Source organism: Sinohyriopsis cumingii, chromosome 14 (genome assembly GCF_028554795.1).
Source record: "Sinohyriopsis cumingii isolate HCF-2022 chromosome 14, ASM2855479v2, whole genome shotgun sequence".
Taxonomy (NCBI): Eukaryota; Metazoa; Mollusca; class Bivalvia; order Unionida; family Unionidae; genus Sinohyriopsis; species Sinohyriopsis cumingii.
Window position 1 is genome coordinate 105720367 of NC_142974.1, and position 24124 is coordinate 105744490.

Consider the following 24124-nt stretch of genomic DNA (forward strand, 5'->3'; position numbering starts at 1 on the left):
TTACAACATAGACATCTCCACCAAGATCATGCAAGTCAACATACAGCAGGTCTGATAATGGTCACAAAGGTAAGCAAAGAAGAATAATATAATTTTTTTAAAAGTATTCAGTCACGCAATATTTAATACGATCAAAGCAACCAGAACAAAATGATAGAATACTCATAGCAGAGACTACCTCAGAAAACTGAGCTCCCAATTAAAATGTTAAACTAACGGGAGCTGACTCCGTGGCAAACAGACAGTCCAGAATTTCAAGGAAAATTACCTCATTAGTGATTAAATTCAGCAGTTTTCTAATCAACAAATTATCAGTAATATACCTGTCAATATACATGTTTGTTGAGGTAAATGAAAATTAGAGGACATGCAGATTAAGGGTTTTGTACACAGGAAGTCACCGTTACATGTGTAGTAGCTACTTGTGCTGGGACAGCTGTACAGATATATATATATATATATATATATATCTTATAGCAATCTCTTATAGCAAGCCTTATATAGCCAGCCTTATCTCTTATAGCCAGCCTTATCTCTTATAGCAAGCCTTATCTCTTAAGCAAATTACTCAAGCAAATATAATTTTACCTGATTAGTGGTCATTAAAATAGTGTTAGCGTTTTGTTTGTTGATAAAGTTCCATTGCAACATCATTATAGAACCACTCAATAAACACAAATGTTATAAATACACTGAAAAATCCATGGGAATCTTTACTGTTGTAACCCAAGAATACTGTAAAGTAAATGTGAATTGCTCTGCACTGGAAATGATGAGAACTTACAAGCCAACCATCATTGTGTTAGTCCATAGAAATTAGTAATTTTTATATGAATATTTTGTAGTGACCACCAAGGTTTATATCTGACTTAATAATCATTAAAGAATCAACTTGGATGTAACCATACTTGTAAGAAATTTTAAAACAATATTTTATTTGTACCTAAAGTCAAATATGCCTATATTCATGAGGACATTGACTTACACTAACGAGGAAAAAATAATTTGTACGATATTTATTGATTCCACTTTAATTTTAGTTTACATTTTTAAAACATGTCTGTGTTTATAATTAAGTTCTAACTGTAACATTTATAACTCGCATTTGTTACAAAGGTTAAGAAACATACATAAATGAAGTGTGTTGTTTTAGTTGTCGTGTGATATAAAAATGAATGCTAAGCAAAATAGAATTACCTGGTTGATGTAAATACTCCAGTCTATATCGAGTGATCTCTTTACTACTAAGGCTTGTTGTATACAGAAATCCATGCTCGTCCTCATAGAATATGTCATAGGGCCTCGATGACACTATGTGTATAGTTATTAGTTGACCACTGTTTGTCAGCTGATGAATTTTGTTAAGAGTCCTTGTCACACACAAAAATAAAATCCCTCCTATCAACTGTTAATCCCCATGGTGATTTTAATTCATGATGTTGATACAAGAACTTGTGTGTGTGTGGATTAACAATATCATATGCATATACACCTTTAACAGTGGAGTTTTCAGCAAAACATGAGACATACACCATGTTATCTTTTACGGCCAGGTGACTCCAACTACTAATGGCCTGTTTAAAGGTCTGATGCATTGAATCTACATGTCCATCTTTAAGGGACACAACACACCAGCACAACATTTCATACTTTTTCAAACCACTGATAATGAGTTTGTCAGTAGAATTCACTTTGGCCATTGAATGACATAAATAAAATCCAGTCTGTGCATTTAGTGTCTTCACCAGTTTTACTACATCTAACGGTTTAATAGACAGTATTACAATTTCACTGTCTACCAGACAAACAGCAACTTCGGTCTTGCTAATAAGACATACACCTATAGGTTTAGACTCCAGTGTATATGCTGTAGACTGTAGTTTGCCATCATGACAACTGTAAAACTGGATATTATATGCTCTGTAGTCTACAACCATCAACGTATCTCCACACACCACAAGACCTCTGTAGTGGGGTTTATTGTCGACTGTGGAGAAAAAGTGACATACATTAGGACGCAGAATACACAAAATACAGACATACATACTTTTAGTAAACAATGCAAGATAAACTTGTGAAAAATCTATATATCTCTTTCTGACCTAAACAACAGTGTAGTGTTGTAATTTACCTACCACTACAATTCTTGCAATAATCAAAGTACAGTGTATTTGTATTATTATTACTATTAGTAAAGTTGCTATTTATTAATGTTTGAAAATACTGCTACTTTAGCCATAATAACATTTAACATAAATGTCTTAACTTCACATAAAATGCCCTAACGTAAATGTCCTAACTTCACATAAATTGCCCTAACATAAATGTCCTAACTTCACGTAAAATGCCCTAACATAAATGTCCTAACTTCACGTAAAATGCCCGAACATAAATGTCCTAACTTCACATAAAATGTCCTAACATAAATGTCCTAGCTTCACATTTAACATAAATGTCCTAACTTCACAAATGAGGTGGGAGGATTCACAGGAAAATATGAGTATTTAACTATTACAGTTGAATGTCAGCTAAGCATAACATTACCGTGTTCAAAGTAAAATAGGGTTCCTGAGTGATGTGATGTGATTTGGATTTTTAACGTAGCTTTAACAATTTTTCAGTCATATCGCTACGATGTCTGCAATGTGGCAGTTTATAGTGATGTCTAGAACTGGGGCATCAAGTAACTCTTCCTCACAGTTCACACTCATTTGGAATACAGTAGAGCGTCTCCGATACCTTTACTCAGCAAGAGTATATAACCATGAACCAGATTATTTACCGCTTAGCATGGTTAACAGTACGTACATGGGGTCTGTGCTATCGACGATATTATCCTGTATAGACTTTGCTACTATGAATGAAATACGTCTCAGTTGCAATGTTGTAGATACAGTCTCATTAAAAATTTATTTATGTTTACATTTTTAATTATAGAAACTGCACATTAACTTCATACATAGATGCCTATCATGTACCAACAGTGTAAAGTGGGTGGCATTATCTGTGACATCACTGCTTTATTTGTCAACCATTTCAGATTTGCTTACTGCGTAAATGGATTTTAAATTCTTACAACCTCTGGGTTATAACCAGGAAAGCTAACCAATCTTGCCCGAATGAAAACATTTCAAGTATAACTTTTCTTGAATTTTATGTGCAGGTTATAAAGTTTAAATCTTTGCCTTCCAGCACTTGATCATCAGTTACCTCCACCCCACCTGAACTGCCCTGTGAATTGAATTCACATATGATAGTATTACCTCCATCATTACAATTTATAATTTGAATTCCTTATATTATAACCTGAAGATGTAAGTTAAATAATATAGATTGAACAAATAAACTATGAAAGGGGCCCTGTGTGACAGAGCGGTCTGAAGCACTCACCATTACAAATCACTGCCATCTCACTTCTCCCCATATGGATTCAAGATACATGTTTTGATACATTAACATCTTTACAAACACCATTACGTGCTTCCGGCTAAGCCAACAGACATGTAAAAAAGCTTGCCAGCAGCTTCCCATGCCTCATTGGTTCTTAACAGAGTAAGAACTGCGTTTACTGCACTTATTTGTTGGTTTATATCCAAGGAAAGAGACAAATTGGTTTTCAGCTGTCAATTATCTATCTATCTGTAACTCAAATTTATGTCTGTATCCAACGAAACTGAAAAATTGGGTTTTGGCTGGCCATTCGTCACTCTGTCATTCACATTTAGGTCTCCACAAAAGGAAAGAGAAAAATTGGTTTTAATCTGTCATTCCTTCAATTTGTTTTTCATTCATATTAAGTCTCGGCCCAGGGAAAGAAACAAATTGATGTTCGGCTGTCCATTCATTTGTATGTCTGTCACTTTACAACTTTAAAGTTAAAAAAAAGATTGGATATTTATATGTTGCAAGTGGATTCAACACCACACATGATATTTATATATTATGACTGGGTTCAAACTTACGATTTCTACACATTGTCGGTACATATTATTTACCTTCTTGTCTGACAGTGTGCAAAAAACCTTGTCAGCAACTTTACAAGAAATCACTTAAGATTGACAAATGGAATTTGAAAGGTATATTTACGTTCTACTGAAATAACCTGATTAGATTTTCATGCCCTCTTATTAATTTGTCATCTTTTTACATATTTGTGTACATTTGGGATTTCTAATTTTTTTTACATATGCCTTGTAATGATGATATAAGCTACACTTGAAGTACACAAACGAAATTTAGTAGGCATATTTGTAATATATAAATGAATTGATTTAATTTTCATTTAATTTAGCAGACCATTTCTAAATACTATTATTGAACTTTTTTGACCAAATCCTTGTTTGAATTAGAAGAAAGTTATCAACAACAAAAAGCCACTGGTTAACCAAACCAGGCCAGATCAAATATTTTGATATACATGTACTGAGATCTGTTTAGGTTATTTGAACTCAGTACTTACGTTTCAATTTTGCACACCTATTTAAAGTTTAGAATGACTCACCTTGTTTTTAATAAATGACTTGCTAGTATAGTTACTCAACAATTGCTTAAGGCAGACAAATACAATGCATATTTTATAATAATAGGTAGATAACATGAACAAGTTTTCAGGCCATTGCAGCATTTTTTTGCAGTTTGTTTATATTTAGTAACATATAGGATTTGGCTTTTTGTTAGCTCAGTTGGGAAATACAAAGTTACATGATACAGACAAAGTATAAATGTTGATATGCATATGTAGGTGACTTCATTAGATTTTATGTTATTATAGCAATTTTTCATACGCTTTCCTTCTAGGCCCAAAAAGTGTCAGGATAATGTGACTGGGTGGGACACCATGCTACATGTCTGCGGCATGATGCCCCAGTGCTAGACATCACTATAAACTGCCACATTGCAGACATTGTAGCGATATGACTGAAAAATTGTTAAAGCTACATTAAAAATCCAAATCACACACACACTCTTTTCCATCTATCAAGTACCATTATAACAGAATGACACCTGGCTAAATTTTCTCTTTCCATATATCAAGTACTATAACAGTATGACATCTTGCAAACTTTTCTTTTCAATGTATCTAGTCCCAGTATCACAGAATAACACCTTGATAGCTTTTTCATTTCAATGTATCAAGCACCAGTATCACCTAATCTTGGTGAGGAGGACTGAGATACATTTTGTCTCCAAGAAAACTACCCCTTCAATTTTACTAAAGTATAAATACTAATGAATGCATGAACGGTTATAACAGAAAATGAGATCATTTCTCATACCACACATTTGATTATATATTCTGGCATTTAAATTTTGTGAAATCAATAACTGAATATATATCATATTTTGCATATATGATATCATAAATTCATCAGCATTATTTTATGTCTCTTAAATACTGATAACTTGAAACTCAACAATAACTGGTACACAGATTAAATGTATAACTTACTGTGTTGTGCATATAAAGGATACAGTAACCTGTTACATTGATATTAAGCATGGAGTGGCAAGGGATAGATATGAAACTGACAGTTCGTGTCCGTTAAGATTTAGCAAAAACATAAAACGGTATCTTTACATGATATTTAATCGATAGGTAACTTTATAATACATCAATAAACGTCTTGAATGCCTCTACTTAAAATAAACCCACATCCAGACCACTATGTTTTAAAGAAATGACTCAAGTTCCTAGACTTGAAATGTTTAAACAGATGTAGAACTTTTTATTCCTTAGGCGGGTATTCAGAATCACTCATCAATAAAAGCACATAAATCCACACCCTGTCACTGACTATGGCAGTATTTCAGATATTGACCACTCATATTTAAACACTGATGCATTCCAGTTAATAGACCCAAATAACTATCATTATTTTGCATTTAGTATGGCAGACACTAAAGAGCAACATATGCACATTAGAATAATCACCCATAGGTATGTTGTGAAAAATTCTAATAGTTTTAGTGAGATACTGTAAATATTTCACGAGTTTACCATAAAAACATCATTCCGAGTATTAAGAAATAATGTGTATTTGTTTACATGTTTGGATTGGATAACAGCGAGTCAAAGCTAGTTGTCCACCAGAATAGTAAAATTGTTGATTTGTCAATTTGTAAAAAATATAATGCTGTAAAGTATTTCTTATTACATTTAGTGATGATAACAATGAAATAAGCAATGACATCCCTAAGAGCAAGATTGTTGGCATATAAATAAATAGTGTCAACCCCGATTTTACGATTGTTAACCTTAAAATAAGCAGCATCAACTCTGATAGCAAGAGTGATTAACACTGAAATGAGTAGTGCCAACCCTTATATTAAGTGTGTTAACATTGAAATAAATAACGTTAACCTTGATAGGAAGGATGTCAGCATTGAAATAAGCAGTGTCAACCATGATAGCAAATTTATTAACATTACGTGGTAAGAAGGAATGCATTAAACCTCTGATGCAGATAAATTTACATATCTGCATTCAGCTTGATGTCTAGATTACATATTTGATATCACATTAGACAAATAGTCGCCAACATAAAGATAACATTATTCCTTCAAAATAAATTGCTGTAATAAAAAGTACAGCTAATAGTAATAATTAGCTTACATAACGTTTTGAAAATATGCTTTTCTAAAATGTAACATGTTTTCTCAAAACGAAGAGAACATATAAACATCAGGCTAATTTGTATTGATCTCAAAGCTAGATAGGGGCATGGAAGTAAAGCCCCAAGCCTCGTAGTCTAACAGCAAACTGATACACTTTGAAACAGGATACAAGAGCAACCATCAGTCAAGGAAGACTGGTTTTGTGGGGTTTAATTCATTTTTTGAGCACATCATAGGCTATACATGGCAGACAGAAGATCCCTTGAACAATCACCGGCCCAGGGAAAGTTACTATCATGTTTTCTCACATACCTGCTCTGGCCAAGCTGAGACTCTAACCCATGTGGAAGATGACAAATGCGAGTTATCTGTAAAAGCGTGGTCTTTAGACCATTCGATCTCCAGTGATCACATTAAGGAGAATTATTGATGAAACTATTTTCAAGAAGGTCAATAAGGTGGTGATTCTGTGTGTGCAAGCAAAACTGTTTTCATCTGGGACCAACGAAACACAATATTAGGTCTTTTGGTGAAACCCCTATAGGAATACTACTTCTAATTCAGACGAAATAGCAAAGAAAAACTTTCACTTTGGCCTCTTCGGTCGCCTTATTACACCTCACATCATCATCATTTTCATTTAGGACCAACTAAACTTCAGATGTTTTCACTGAAAGCCCTTTTATGACATGACTATCTGTTTAATAGAAGTAGTTTTTAAACAGCTACCTGGGCGTCCATATTAGATAGCTACTATTTTCATCTGGGATCAAAGAAACCTCATAACGCATCCTTTAGTGAAAACCCATATTCGTATCGCATCTGTTCAGAAGGTGTAACAATACTCAGATTTGTTTTTTAATTACCTACTGTGATGTCTATACTTGCAATAACATCACTTGTGTTAAAGATGGTTTACTCCCCCCCACATAGACGACATTCAACAGCCCATCCTAAAAAGTTTCCTAAGCTATGAACATAAGTGCTTTAAAACATTATTTACTACACATAAAACAGGAATGACTCTCTCCCCTGAAAACAAATGAATATTAAACCACAAAATACCACAGTTAATACGTTATTTTCAATTATCCATGCAAGTTGGTAATATATAGGAGAGGACGAAATCACTATCGAATGCATGTAATTCAGTATTGAGTAGGTTATACAACAGAGACCTAGCATTTTAATTATTTAATCAATATTTTATTTTATTTGATGTAATAGGACCCACACCAAAGGGATAAAACTATTGTATATTGAACCAGTGGTCTCGTACTCTCTGACGTTATATACACGCTCTGAATAAGTTAAAGACTAAACAGTTAAATACACAAGTACCATATATGGACTGAGATATTGGACGAAAATTGTCAAATATGGCATACCTTTAGGGTTCAAGAGGGCTCTTGCGATATTTAAAACTTAGTTACTATTCTGAGCTTTCTGTGTCTAATCATTAGTGGAGATCATGTTATCCATGTCTAACCATTCAAGTGGATCGTGTTATCTTAGAGAAGCCAGGCATAATATATGAAAATATATTACAGCAGCCAAGAGACTTATTGTATATGATGTAATACAAACAAATCTCTTACTGGAGCATTGTTGATGGAATTTGAATGGGAGAAAGGGGGAATAAACTACGCCATTATATTCGGTAGAATGACCGACCAATAATGCAAACAACCTTCGCATTTATGAGATCTGAAGTAAAGTGCATACCTCTCCAATTCTGACTTTGTATTTCTATTATATTCAACAAATGAAAACTGAAATACCTCCGTAAATTATGATCGTGTTCCTGATGAATATGCTCGTAAAAATGGAATTCTACTTTTGACTCGATAATGTAGATACTATCATGGCTTCACCCTTCTCAAAGTATGCACACCAAAAAGTTTTATTTTTATTTTTCATACATAATACAAGATATTAATACTAATATATTTATTGAGGGTATACTAATATATTTATTGTCAGTAGAAAGAAAACTAAAACTGATACCAATGATAATAATCCGAAATAGGAGAGGCAAAGGCACTGTCAGTTTGTTTTGGGTATTTTGTGTGCTTCTAATGTTCCTTTTTAGCAATTTCTTTTTTAAAAGTAAATGCAGCACCTTGTCATGATATTTAATAAAAAACAATAACCAATATCTAATTGGCTAAGAGTTCTTAACAAATCAATACAAGATTTTCTTAAGTATCAATTCACTAAAATATTTAAATATACGTATCAAGTCACTTAAAAATTGATTTAAGTACATGTATTAATTCTCTTCAACATTTACTAAAGCATACATATCAATTCAATTCACTAACAGATGTATTTAAGTATATTTATAAATTTACTACAAGGTTTACTTACATATAAGTCAAATACAATATTTCATTACGCGTCTTAAAACACAAAAACAAACTATGGTATCTATGCTTCAGATTGATTGAAATGCTGCAAATCATAAATAATTTCCACCTACTGAGCTAAGTACATTTTCGAACACCATGTATACGTATTATTGTGGTAGGAAAAAGCAACAAGGTCGTTATATATCAATCACATACCTTCTATTTCTAGCTCCAGGGCCACATCTTCGACCAGATGGCAAATATCATCTTGTGATCTTGTTGTGGCCATTATGTCTTTTTAACACACAGCGGATCACGACGTGTTCACTCAAAGTGGAGTAAATTATCAACACATTGCAGATGTTAGGAATCGGCTGTAATAGATGGAGAATAATAGCCAGTCAAATCTATCTAAATAACTATTATTTAATTTAGAAATTATTGGAGAAATATCAGCATGTATGTAATAACTTTCATTACTAACAATGACAAAACAAGTAAATTTGTAAGATTAAGCATCATAAAAATAAAACTTGACCGTACATGTGCAAATTGAAATCTCGTGTATTATTGCTTTACCTGGTATTAATAATGTATTTATATTCATAACCTTTTTTAATTAATCCCGTTCAGTATCAGGTAATTAGAAGAAAATTAACAAACGACAAATCGATCATATGGTTGTGCATCTCCGTTCCGTTGTCCTTTGTACAGTTTGTTCATCGATCTGGAGGTTCAATTATGAATAGAGTATCAGGGATGGTCCTGGCTTTTAAAAAGCTGTCGCCAAAAAAATCGCCAACCTCAATATTTTGTCGCCAATTTTCAAAAAGTGTCGCCAGAACAAGTAGTGTACATTTTTTCAAGTGTTAATTTAGTCTGTTAATGTAACAGGCAATGAAAATTACAAAAGATGGGTTGGTTAATACTTTAATTACAACAAGCATTAACAAAATGTTACAAAGTGTTACATGAAGATACGTCGCGATTTTAGGGCTGCCCACTTGTTGAACGCAGTTTCAAAGTCTAATTTTTCACATCTGTACATGCTGATTCTTATTAAATTCTCGAGAGATGAGATGCAGAGTTTATTTCTGATGTCAGTTTTTATGAGGTTCATCTTACTGAATCCATATTCACAGTCTAAAGTGCTGACAGGTGACACCAGTAGTCTCTCAGCAGCCCCCCCCCCACCCTTATGGCTAACTTCACAAAGCTTGTAGTGAATTGCTTCCTAAATCCCAAGAATGATCACTGAATGCTGTATAAATTTTCTCAACAAACAAAATAGGATCTCCATTCCCACGAATGAAACTTACATGAGTCAACACTTGGCAATATTGTACCGTATATATAAGCATAAATTCACACCCTATTTAGGTATTCTTTCACTCCTGTATTTTGAGAAATAAATAATTATTATTAATTATGCAAAACTGTTTTCTTTTTAGCTATTTTTTGTTGCGGAGTTTAAGTCTCTGCAGCCGTAACACGGGATTGATGGCAAAAGGAAAAGATCAATGAGTAAAATGCTGCACTGGCGACAGATATAATTGTGATTGAGATTTTTTCCATTTGCTTTGTATATATACGCAGTAGTCGGTACTTCAAAGGTTATCAGTTTTCTATGAAGGTTCAACAAAACTATTGTATTGGTATATGTAAAAAAACCAAAAAAAACCCAGAAGGATTAGTCATTCAATTAATTGTATCTGTTCTATTCGCGTCTTCAGAAGTCGGTCAGTTGTAGGTATAGTGCGGTAGCATGAATGACTGTTATCACAGCATACAGTACTCAGCCCAGATGTCAGCATAAGCAGATTATGATGTAACAATGCACTGTAAAGATGGGGTTGTCAATAAGAACAAAGGATCGTTTGTTTAACAGATTGATTCCAATGCATTACTTAGTCAAGTTTGTGGCTTCCTTTCGTTCTGGCTTTAAATTTATTCAGTCCAAATCCATGATTGTATGTACAAATTAAATAACCAAAAAGTCTGTCGCCAAAAAAATCACCAGATGGGATATTTTTGTCGCCAATAAGGAAAAAAAATCGCAATTTGCGACATTGGCGAAGCCCAGGACGATCCCTGAGTATGCTTATTCTTGTATATTTGAGCGACTGGATGAGATGAGCTAGATTATGGATAATTGTGCATATTAACAGGCCATTCACACTCTAGTGGCACTTTTTTTTAGATTGGTATTTACAACCATAATATAATGATTATGTAAACAGTGTGTATGCGATTTTGGATTTGTAACATAGCTTTAACAATTTTTCAGTTATATCGCCACAGTGTTCGTAGTGTTGCAGTTTATAGTGATGTCTAGCATTGGACAGCGTGCCGCAGACATGCAGCATGATGTCCCAACCAGTCACATTAACCTGACACCAGGCCGACCAGTACTTTCTCTAACATCCTAATGCTAATTGCCTAGTGAGGCAACTGTTAGTACGAATTTTTATACGTGTCTGGTGTGACTCTGTCCAGGTTCGAAACCACAAACTCCAGCATCTGAAGTGGACGCTCTAATAACAAGGCCATAGGCCACCGGAGCTGTCGACATTTTAATGAGGAAGAATATTTTGAGTAGAATCGCTCATCACTGAAATTTCCCGTAGTTACAAAACAGTTCTCAAATCATGTGATGTGCACGTCGCTTGTCTTTCATAAAATCTCTCTTGCACACATACAAACATAACGCAAACAAATATTCACACACCATAAATGCAACCAACCTTCATTATGCTTTCTCGTGGCACCACAGCATTGTTCGCTTATACAGTTACTGACAGTGATTGTCGAGTGTGATGATGATAATGGTGATAACCACGATAACAACTAAATTAATACCTGTGTAACAGCGTAAAATGCGTGGCCGAACTGGGATTTAAAACTAGAACCTCCCTAGCCCTAGACGGACTCTCATGGTTTGAGTTATCAGAGTTGACACAACTTGTCCAACCCATTACATATTACTGTATTTACCTTTCTTATGTATAGAGTGCAAAATCTACAGTCTACTAATATTTTGATAACAGCATAAAAGTGTGCAGCGACTATCGAGATTTGTCAGTTAGTTGCCTTATATACATTAGTAAACATCGCTCATTTCCAAGTATAAGGGCTATGACCGTTGAGACATAGCCATTGGTCAACTTGCATATGCCTCTCATTGCTTGTATAATTCGTCTACATTCTGTATTCACAACAGATGATTACCACTCTGCGATTTACAAACAGAACTAAACCATACCACTTGAAGCACAAGTAAATGTTACAATGGGAATCTATAGCCATTTTGTCAGTAACCATGAAGAAAGTCATATAGGGAGATACTTTAAAAAAAAGTAACATTGCAGTTGATTTTAAAACATTCAATACAAAGTGAAATTTCGTAGAAAAAAATTATACTGATTATTTTGATTATTAGTTTTAGAACGATCTCCTTTTATCTTCCTTAACATTATGTAACAGAGTTTTATAGTCATTACTGTAATTGAACAAAAGTTCGCGAAACACTAAAATCAACGACACATAAGACCACCAGAATTACTACATAACACGACTGATTTTTGTTATTCAGCAAGTGCATTTTTCAAATAGGAAGAAAAATAATTACCAATAAAAAAAATAATGGTTCCTGGAACAATCAGCTGATCACGGTACTTACAATGTGTACATATACGTCTGACCTACTGACGATTTCATAGATGCATTTGCAAATTTGGCGTCATAAAGATAAGTTTTATAGATTTTGGGTATTTGAGATCATATTCGATTACGGGAGATGATCTTTAATAGATGTCTTTGATCCTTATATAAAATACGGAGCTTCATTTGATCCATCACATGTAGTTTTCGTAGGTCGCTGCCATTGCTGTTTATAATTCACTGAGCATGCGCAAGGTAGGTCCAGTATAGTACACCCGTACGGAGAGCGATATGAGTTACCAAATTACGGTTCAGCGATGGATTTTGGATACATTTTCAATAAAGTATATTTTTTACGGTAATTTCAGCAAATTTATCATTATTTTTGCATAGACTTATACTTATAGTCTCAAGACTAGTTGGGATTTTCCAACAATTTTCCAACTTCTCCATCATCCAACACTTTTCCAACAGTATTCCAACTTTCAACGGTTTTCCAGCAAATTTCCAACAATACGGTATTTAAGGCCCGGGAAATTTTGAATCGGGAGCCAGAACGCCAGAACGCAAGCAAGGAGGCTAGAGACCATGCAAAGCCCAAATTCGTTGGGTATGTACAGCAGTATGTGACAGTCAGGTTTAAGAGTCAATATAGCAAGAAATGGGTGTCTACTTTACTTTATTTTAATTACTTATATAATTTAGTTAATATTTAGTTTGCAATTATATTTAATGCATTAACAATTTCGTTATTGAAATAATTTTAACATACGCATAGCTAATGCTGTTATTTCAGTATTTAAAGTAGAACTTAAATTTCTGTTATTATTCTAAACAAACAATTTCTTCACTTCTAATATTTCATCTAGGATTCATTCGCATGAGCTTGAAATATCTATTTATGTGAGCGTTTGTTCCTTTTCTTTGAGAAGATTTGTTTGCAACTCCTATTTGTGTAAATGTAAAAGAGTTCGCCTGGACGTCAAGATATATTGCAGTTAGAAAACTTCGTTTGGGTGATAATTGGTGACGTTTTCACACCACATGTCGCCCCGTTCTAATTAATCGTGTGTCGTTATTGAATGGGTTCTCTTCACATGCCACACTTTTACTTTTACTAATATTAATTGTGTGTGGTCATTGAATAAGCTTAGTTTCTCTTCACACACTACGCTTTTACAAGTATACATTGTGTGATTACTGGATGAAACTAATTATCTCTCATATCACACCTATTCAATTCTATAAATGTATGTGTGATCATAGAATGTATATATTTATCTTCAAATATCACTCTTTATTGGACTGAAACTCTCAATCTGATAAACTTACTTGCGTTTATCGGGCAAACATAATCTTCCCCACCCCATACCGCATCCAACTTAAAGTAGTTGTCAGTGCGGACGCGGTCAAAGGGAAATAACTCTGTTCTGTCGAAACAGTCATAGGATAAGTTATTTTCCTTGATCTACTAAAGTCCTGTAAGTTCAAGTCAACATTATCTACTAGAATCCTAAGTGATACAAATCGTTTTCTGCCCAAGATTGTGTATTATATGAATAAAGACAATCTTGTCAATAGTAACTTTCCCCTTTTTACAGCCAGTAAGCAATAATAAGCTGAGTAGAAGTCATGTACACAGATACAGAAAGTTAGCGATAATTCCGCTGTACACCAGTGACTGCAAGCAAGGATAAAGGTCAACCGTGTGAGAAGGATACCCGAATGCCAGACCTGATACCAAAGTTTGCATCTTCATCATTGTGACGCGTTTCCAGGAACCTAGATGATTGCTGAATATTCAGTTTATTGCTGTATAATGTGTTTGTATCTTGCTTCTTGAATATATATATATATTTAGCATGCATATAAAAAGTGCGACTCTGTCATGCTTTTAATCAAGTTTATTGCATAAGGTGTCTTTAGCAAATAAAGTGTCAATGGTGTCTATGGTTGTCGTATCAAAAACGTGATAGAGAAAGAAAGTACCGAACGGCCAAAATCCGTTACAATTATTTATTAAAATGATTTACATTATTGGTCATTTGGTCATTTTTTTTAGTAAACACTCTACTTTTATGTTCATTGATAATATTTATTAAAATTATCTACTTTTGTGTTCATTAGTATCCTTTTTTATTAGTAGTCTCTAGTAAAATGATTAACTTTTTTGTTTATTTGTTATTATATAGTAAACATTTATGTTATTAGTAATTTATTAAAATTATTTACCTTTGTTCATTGGTGTTTGTTATTAAATGTTTTTACTTGCATGTTCATTGGTACCATTTGTTAAAATGAACACATTTTTTGTGAACTCGATTATCTATTACAATGATTTACTTGCATATTTGTCATGACTACTCATTGCGATGAATTACTTTGTTTTTTAGTATACTTTCACGTAAAAGTATATAATTTAATCCTAATCAATACAAAAGAAAACCAATTATAATAAATAATAATGTGAAACATAAAATCTGATTATTCTAAGAAATATCTTGCTAATAGTTAAAAGAAAATAATTAATTATAAAAGTCCAATGGACATTAAACAAAATTATTCCAGTAAGGAATCCAGATCATCATTAAAGTAATTCATTCTAATAAATTATCCAGTTAAACGTTACATAAAATCATTCCAATAATTCATCTGAATGAATGTTAAAGTAAGTCATTCTAACACATACTCCTGTTGACTATCAAAATAAATCCTTTGAATAAATAATCACTCAAAACAATAGTCCTGTTTGACATATCACCATAATCCTGTCAAACCTGAAAGTCCCAACACTAACCTCTTAATGCTGAGCGCCAAGTGAGGCAGCTTTTAGTACCATTTCCATATGTCTTTGGTATGACTCAGTCGGGATTTTAACCCGCGAGCTCCTGCATCCAAGGCGGATGCTCAACCACTTAGGTCACCGAACCTCTGAAACATAAAAGTGTATCCTTTTAGTAAATACAGCTGAGAAACATAAAAGGAAATCATTTTAATGAATGATCATAATACTAACATAATTTACTCATTTTAACAAATAATGTGTGATGAGTTGTATTATTATTAGCTCAGCAGTATATCGGTCTAATAATGACATAATTTACTCATCTTAACAAAAACATGTGTGATAAAGTTGTATTATCATTAACTCAGCAGTATATCCGTCTAATAATGACATAATTTACTCATCTTAACAAAAACATGTGTGATAAAGTTGTATTATCATTAACTCAGCAGTATATCCGTCTAATAATGACATAATTTACTCATCTTAACAAAAACATGTGTGATAAAGTTGTATTATCATTAACTCAGCAGTATATCCGTCTAATAATGACATAATTTACTCATCTTAACAAAAACATGTGTGATAAGTTGTATTATCGTTAACTCAGCAGTATATCCGTCTAATAATGACATAATTTACTCATCTTAACAAAAACATGTGTGATAAGTTGTATTATCGTTAACTCAGCAGTATATCCGTCTAATAATGACATAATTTACTCATTTTAACAAATAATGTGTGATAAAGTTGTATTATCATTAACTCAGCAGTATATCTGTCTAATAATGACATAATTTACTCATTTTAACAAATAATGTTTGATAAAGTTGTATTATCATTAATTCAGCAGTATATCCATCTGCACTGCATTTTTAAGAACTTGTTACATTACTTTCAAATTTTAAAAGAAGTGCTGATGCAGGATCCTACTCAAATTTCATTCCACTACTTTGTCTTTAGACCACCACTCCTATTTCCTTTCTTTCTGTATCCATTTCTATAAAGTTTCTTCTGTTACGACCAACACCACTCCTCTATATCTACACGCCAAGTACCATCACCACGGCCAACCATACTGCCTCTGCATCTGTTACAACTCAGTTAACTGACTTTGTTGTTATACAACTTCCCATGTTCCTAAACATCGACCCAAGCCATATTCTAATCTAAATGATTCTCTGAGCACGTGCTTTAAACATGTAACATCTTGTGGATAAGCGAGTTATTACCCGTAGCAAGAGAAATCATATAAATGACAGATTTCGTGAAGTGAAATGTTATATATTATAAATCGCGACTTCCACAATGTCCCCATCACTAGAATCAAATTTGTAAGGCAAAATCTTAAACGAATCTTACAAGCATCATATGTGATTGTCCACGGAGGTTTCTCTGTTGATACCCAAGCATTTTCACATACAAAGTTCTTTTGCTGCCCCTACTCCAATTTCTTTCCACTAATTTGTCTTTACAATATCACCACACCTCCTCCGATTTCTTTCCACTACTTAGAATTTAGAATACCACCACTCTTACGTCAGTGTCTTTCCACTACTTTGTCTTTGCAAAACCATTACTCCAAACCCCATATTTTTTTTAATACTTTGTCTTTATAATACCACCACTCCTATTCCCATTTTGTCCACTACTTCTTCTGTAGAATACCACAATTTCTGCGCCCATTTCTTTCCACTAATCTGTCTTTCCAGTACCACCACTCCTATTCCCATTTTCTTTCACTATTTTTTTATTAAGAATACCACCACTCATACTCTCATTTCTTTCCACTACCTTGTCTTTAGAATAAAACTACCCCTACCATCTTTTCTTCCACTAAATTGTCCTTAACATACCATCATTCCTACTCCCAATTCTTTCCACTATTCCATATTCAAAATACCCCAAAGCTTACTACAATTTCTTTTCACTACCCTGATCTTAGAATACCACAACCCCTAATATCATTTGCTTCCACTAATTTGTCTTTAGAATACCACCACTCAAAAGTTGCCATCTCAACATGAAATAAATTCTTCCAGGTCAGCTTATTATGTAAGCGTGAAAGTACTTTTCTGTATTGTATCGTCAAGGAAAATATATTATACAATAATATGCATTTGGTTAGCACATAATATTCAGTTTCATAAACTATTGGGTATTATAAACTGTACCCTTAATTTATTTGATTCAGCCAACATGCGCCTATCTTCTTGACGCTAGCCCGTGTCTTGTTAACGTCGCCAACAACAGCGATATTGATCAATGCATATATTGATGCACGTCAGGTATGTGGCGATGATGATGATGATGATGATGATGTGTGTGTTTGATTTGGATTTGTAACGTAGCTTTAACAATTTTTGTCATATTGCAGTGATATCTGCAGTGTGACAGTTTATAGTGATGTCTAGCACTAGGGCATCATGCCGCAGAAATGTAGCATGATGTCCCACCCAGTCACATTATACTGACACCTGACCGACCAGACCTAACACTAACCTCTTAATGCTCATCACCTAGCGAGGCTGCCGTTAGGACCATTTTTATAAGTGTTTGGTATGACTCGTCCGGGGTTCGAATCCGCGACCTCCCGCATCCGAGGCGGACTTTCTAATATGACAACGACGAATACGACGACGACGATGATGATGACGATGAAACGAAATACTAATACAACACTTAGTACACTGCTATTCTACTCTTCAGACACATATGGAGCCTCAAAAATCAAGTACTCGCTTTTACTGTGCAGGGAAGTACAGTGATACCTAAAGATTTAATCTGTTCTGTTGACTTTCTTTTCTCATGGAAATAGATTTGCACTTCAGTTACCTATCTGTAAATCCTTCCCGATTATACAGGTATGTTTCACAACACAATCTGATAATCCATGGGAAATAATAATGCTATCATGTTATTTATCCTTTTGAATGTATATACATTTATGTTGATAGATATGTCGGTTGGCGGGTGAATAGATAGGTAGTTGGTTGGCTATGTTTCCATGAATGCTTGTCTGCCAGAGTAAAAAAAAGAGTCGAAGGCTTTTTAGATCACGTGTGTGTATTTGTGTGTGTGCGTGTGCGATACTTTGAAGTCATAACTGTCTCGCAAAGGCCAGTCATATAAAAAGCCATAAACAAACTCGTTAAATTTGAAAAATTGCGCTTTAGAACATGCATCAACAACTATGAATATGCTTCTTACGCGATAATAAATACATCAAACGCGTTAGAGCTTGCTACAAATAGTCTGTCCACAACGGTGGCCTAAGTGGTTAGAGCATCCACCTCGGATGCAGGAGGTCGCGGGGGTTCAAACCACGGCCGAGTCATACAAAACACTTATAAGAATGGTATATGCAACGGCCTTGCTTGGCGCTCAGCATTAAAATTAGTGTTATGACTGGTCGGCTTGGTGTCAGGATAATGTGACTGGGTGGGACTTGAAGCTACATGCTTGCTCCACGATGCCCTAGTGCTAGACATCACTATAAGCTGCCTCTCTGCAGACATCGTAACGATATAACTGGAAAATTGTTAAAACTACGTTAAAAATCCAAATCACAGACACACACACACACACACACACACACACAAATTATCTGTGAAATTTAAAGGAAACAGAAGCATCGTGTCCTTGTTAGGAGTAATCAGAATGTGCTACATGCCATATCGTAGCTTGCTTCTAACACAATAGTTAATTCTAATGCGTTAGAAGTATAGTTTCGAAGCTAAGACAAAATGAACGCGTTAGATGCCATATCATAGCTTGCTTCTAACACAGTAGTTAATTCTAATACGTTAGAAATATAGTTTCGAAGCTAAGACAAAATGAACGCGTTAGATGCCATATCATAGCTCGCTTCTAACACAGTAGTTAATTCTAATACGTTAGAAATATAGTTTCGAAGCTAAGACAAAATGAACGCGTTAGATGCCATATCATAGCTTGCTTCTAACATAGTAGTTAATTCTAATGCGTTAGAAATATAGTTTCGAAGCTAAGACAATTTGAACGCGTTAGATGCAATAGCATAGCTTGCTTCTAACACAGTAGTTAATTCTAATACGCTAGAAATATAGTTTCGAAGCTAAGACAAAATGAACGCGTTAAATGCCATATCATAGCTTGCTTCTAACACAGTAGTTAATTCTAATACATTAGAAATATAGTTTTGAAGCTAAGACAAAATGAACGCGTTAGATGCCATATCATAGCTTGCTTCTAACACAGTAGTTAATTCTAATACGTTAGAAATATAGTTTCGAAGCTAAGACAAAATGAACGCGTTAGATGCCATATCATAGCTTGCTTCTAACACAGTAGTTAATTCTAATACGTTAGAAATATAGTTTCGAAGCTAAGACAAAATGAACGCGTTAGATGCCATATCATAGCTTGCTTCTAACATAGTAGTTAATTCTAATGCGTTAGAAATATAGTTTCGAAGCTAAGACAATTTGAACGCATTAGATGCCATATCATAGCTTGCTTCTAACACAGTAGTTAATTCTAATACATTAGAAATATAGTTTCGAAGCTAAGACAAAATGAACGCGTTAGATGCCATATCATAGCTTGCTTCTAACACAGTAGTTAATTCTAATGCGTTAGAAATATAGTTTCGAAGCTAAGACAATTTGAACGCATTAGATGCCATATCATAGCTTGCTTCTAACACAGTAGTTAATTCTAATACATTAGAAATATAGTTTCGAAGCTAAGACAAAATGAACGCGTTAGATGCCATATCATAGCTTGCTTCTAACATAGTAGTTAATTCTAATGCGTTAGAAATATAGTTTCGAAGCTAAGACAATTTGAACGCATTAGATGCCATATCATAGCTTGCTTCTAACACAGTAGTTAATTCTAATACATTAGAAATATAGTTTCGAAGCTAAGACAAAATGAACGCGTTAAATACCATATCATAGCTTGCTTCTAACACAGTAGTTAATTCTAATACGTTAGAAGTATAGTTTTGAAGCTAAGACAAAATGAACGCGTTAGATGCCATATCATAGCTTGCTTCTAACACAGTAGTTAATTCTAATGCGTTAGAAATATAGTTTCGAAGCTAAGACAATTTGAACGCGTTAGATGCAATAGCATAGCTTGCTTCTAACACAATAGTTAATTCTAATACGTTAGAAATATAGTTTCGAAGCTAAGATAAAATGAACGCGTTAGATGCCATATCATAGCTTGCTTCTAACACAGTAGTTAATTCTAATACGTTAGAAATATAGTTTCGAAGCTAAGACAAAATGAACGCGTTAGATGCCATATCATAGCTTGCTTCTAACATAGTAGTTAATTCTAATGCGTTAGAAATATAGTTTCGAAGCTAAGACAATTTGAACGCGTTAGATGCAATAGCATAGCTTGCTTCTAACACAATAGTTAATTCTAATGCGTTAGAAGTATAGTTTCGAAGCCAAGACAATTTAAACGCGTTAGATGCCATATCATAGCTTGCTTCCAACACACTATTTAATTCTAATACGTTAAAAGTATAGTTTCGAAGCCAAGACGATTTGAACGCGTTAGATGCCATAGCATAGCTTGTTTCTAACACAATAGTTAATTCTAAGGCGTTAGAAGTATTGTTTCTAAGCTAGAAACAATTTTAACGCATGATGTAACATATCATAGCGTGCTTCTAACGCGGTAGTTAGTTGTATGTCATTAGAAGTCAAGTCTCTCTGTCAGAAACAATTTGAACTCGTTACATGCCTTATGTAGAAACTTTTAATTTTGAGAAACAAGTAAAATCCTATCAGCACGGATTTTATATTTGGTTTTTAATACATTGAGCATTCAATGTTTTCATATGAAATTTAAAATACTTGAAATGTATTCCGCGTCATATTGCATCCTTTTACGCTTTAGTTGCAAAGTCTAACGTTCGAGAAATGTTTTATGATGTTGATCCTAGTCCTAAATAAACAGTAACTTCACAAACCTATAATAAAAAATGAAGACAATATCTACTGCATCTGATTTATATTGAATCATTTTTCATTATGATAACTCTTGCTTTAGAAAGGCAAAAGGTTAAATAGGTTAAAAGAAGTTGCGTTCAATTTATCTTCGAGTTCCTAAGACATCTCTTATTCTGTGTAAGATTCTAATATTTGCACCGTTATGATGGGTAGGACCAACCAAGGTAACTTTCCAACTTCTGTAATTAACATCGGATTAGAGTGGACAGAGGAAACGGACTACGTATGTCTTTCTTTATCAAAGGATAAGCTAGCATACGATTAAAGAATATATATTTATACTTTCACTCACAATTTAGGTACAGGGCACCTTAATGATGGACACGGTCTGACTATCTCTGGTTTCGCACACAACTGTCTAATACAACATTTCCGTGCTAAAAACTTAGAAAATGATCGTTAGTTAATTTTTACTTAAACAAAAGACTGATATACCCAATCAAACAAAAGACTGATATACCCAATCAAACAAAAGACTGATATACCCAATCAAACAAGAGGACGGTCAACTTATTTCATGTTGCATGCCATCTAAATAAACAAAGAAGAGAATGTTATCAAGTTAGTTGTCATAGAGAAAAACTCGTTGTAAAATGGAGCGGATAATTCTAAATAAATATGATAGATTTAGGCCGAAGAAATAATACAATGCCTGATAAAATGAAATTTTAAGCTTAATTATACACCAATTTTAGTGTCACGTTGCCTGCCCGCGATTACGTAAGTCAGGAATAAAGGAATGGGTTAGCGCAATGAGTATGTCGACCCTGCGCTGTTGCGGCGAGTTTTGTTTGTACAAGAACCCCCCGTTAGGTGTTAACACTAGCATATAGATGTTAGAAGCTTTGTTCTAAGAATAAAGGACCCTCAACGCTATTGTAAATCTCCCCGCATTGACAGATGGCTAATCATTTGTGTCAGTTCTGAATTCAAATAAACTATGTATCGGTCAAGTTTGAACTCAAGCATGCTATGTATTTGTGTCAAGTCTAAACGCAGTCATGCTATGTATTTGTGTCAAGTCTGAATGCAGTCATGCTATGTAGTTGTGTTAAGTCTGAACGCAGTCATGCTCAGCATCTGAAACAAGTTTGAAGTCAACGATACTGTGCATCTGTATTAAGTCAGACCTCAACCATACTGTGCATCTGTATTAAGTCTGACCTCAACCATACTGTGCATCTGTATTAAGTCTGACCTCAACCATATTGTGCATCTGTATTAAGTCTGACCTCAACGATACTGTGCATCTGTATTAAGTCTGACCTCAACCATACTAAAGAATCTGTATTGAGTCTGGCCTCAACCATACTGTGCATCTGTATTAAGTCTGACCTCAACCATGCTATAGAGTCTGTATTAAGTCTGACCTCAACCATACTATAGAATCTGTATTAAGTCTGACCTCAACCATACTACAGAATCTGTATTAAGTCTGACCTCAACCATACTGTGCATCTGTATTAAGTCTGACCTCAACCATACTGTGCATCTGTATTAAGTCTGACCTCAACCATACTGTGCATCTGTATTAAGTCTGACCTCAACCATACTGTGCATCTGTATTAAGTCTGACTTCAACCATTCTATGTATCTGTATTAAGTCTGACCTCAACCATACTGTGCATCTATATTAAGTCTGACCTCAGCCATACTTTGCATCTGTATTAAGTCTGACCTCAACCATACTGTAGAATCTGTATTAAGTCTGCCTCAACCATACTGTGCATCTGTATTAAGTCTGACGTCAGCCATACTATAGAATCTGTATTAAGTCTGACCTCAACCATACTGTGCATCTGTATTAAGTTTGACCTCAGCCATACTATAGAATCTGTATTAAGTCTGACTTCAACCATTCTGTGCATCTGTATTAAGTCTGACCTCAGCCATACTATAGAATCTGTATTAAGTCTGACTTCAACCATTCTGTGCATCTGTATTAAGTCTGACCTCAACCATACTGTGCATCTGTATTAAGTCTGACTTCAACCATACTGTGCATCTGTATTAAGTCTGACCGCAACCATACTGTAGCATTCAGTCGGCTGATTGTAGATACCGTACATTTCCTGTATATTGACTTGGTATGATTTCCAATAATTGTGAATATGGGTGATACGAATGATTACGTGTGTAGCTGATATATACAGACACCATACACCGACTAGATTGTAGTCTCCCACTGTGAATGCGACTAATATGAATGCGTATTTGTACAGTTTTATAATCATATAAAAAGGACTTATACTTACAACATTTCTGTAAATCCGTCAAAATGCAAGCTTCTGGAATTTACTCGGGTATCCCACTGTTTACTCAGTGTTAAATGGTGTTGGTACAAACAAACCAACAATTCAGTGCGAAAATTTCAGAAGCGTATACCAGTCGGCTAGGTTATAAATTAGTTACCTTACCTGGATTACCCGCCACATAGGTTATAAATAGGCTACCTTACCTGGATGAGTTATGTTATTGTAAACAACAACTTCAAGGACTTTCGAGGATCATACCACTTCTCTAATTACATGTATATCTAGTTCGTGTGGTTTGTTGAAACAAATGCAGGCAGTCAATGTAGAGAAACTTGAATAACAGGGAAGAATGAATATGATACATTTGCCACCGCAAAACTTCCAATGTTTCCATACACGTCTTAAAGTTTACTTATATGATCTTGTTAACCCAACTACTAGCAT

General features: G+C 34.3%; 1 protein-coding gene across 1 annotated transcript in view; it reads right to left on the reverse strand.

Moving 5' to 3' along the window:
* The window catches only part of LOC149784556 (uncharacterized), a 47462-nt gene extending 23659 nt beyond the window's left edge, over positions 1–23803 (reverse strand). Inside the window, exons 1-4 of the mRNA XM_089933006.1 lie at positions 23681–23803; positions 15424–15557; positions 9183–9340; positions 1198–1987 (exon numbers count right to left, since the gene is read on the reverse strand). The gene's annotated coding sequence lies outside the window, so the exon portion shown is untranslated. The remainder of the gene's footprint in view (positions 1–1197; positions 1988–9182; positions 9341–15423; positions 15558–23680) is intronic.
* Positions 23804–24124: the final 321 nt, after the last annotated feature.